This window comes from Strongylocentrotus purpuratus, unplaced genomic scaffold (genome assembly GCF_000002235.5).
Source record: "Strongylocentrotus purpuratus isolate Spur 01 unplaced genomic scaffold, Spur_5.0 spur5_scaffold_14, whole genome shotgun sequence".
Taxonomy (NCBI): Eukaryota; Metazoa; Echinodermata; class Echinoidea; order Camarodonta; family Strongylocentrotidae; genus Strongylocentrotus; species Strongylocentrotus purpuratus.
In genome coordinates this window covers 10,320,838-10,321,395 of record NW_022145599.1, presented here as the reverse complement: position 1 = coordinate 10,321,395, position 558 = coordinate 10,320,838, and positions in this window count along the sequence as shown.

The following is a 558-nucleotide window of genomic DNA, read 5'->3' as shown; positions in this document are numbered from 1 at the left end:
CTAGCCTATTAAAAAATATAATATTTTCCTCCAAAATGCTGAACCACCCTGGACCTTCTAATTTCGGCCCGAAAGTTGTGATAATCAAATTTTTACAATATTTGCCCCTACGCCCCTTCCAAAGGGATATGGGGGTCAGGATCCATCTAATGGCATGTATGTACATTCATTGTTGAGAAACTAGCCTATTAAAAAAAATATATATTTTCCTCCAAAATGCTGAACCACCCCGGACCTTCTAATTTCGGCCCGAAAATGTTATAATTCAAATTTTACAATATTTGCCCCTACGCCCCTTTCAAGGGATATGGGGGTCAAGATCCATCTAATGGCATGTATGTACATTCATTGTGGGGAAACTAGCCTATTAAAAAAAAATATATATTTTCCTCCAAAATGCTGAGCCACCCTGGACTTTCTAATCACGGCCTGAAAGTTGTGATAATTCAAATTATCACAATATTTGCCCCTACGCCCCTTTCAAAGGGATATCGGGGTCAAGATCCATCTAATGGCATGTATGGACATTTATTGTGGGGAAACTAACCTATTAAAAAA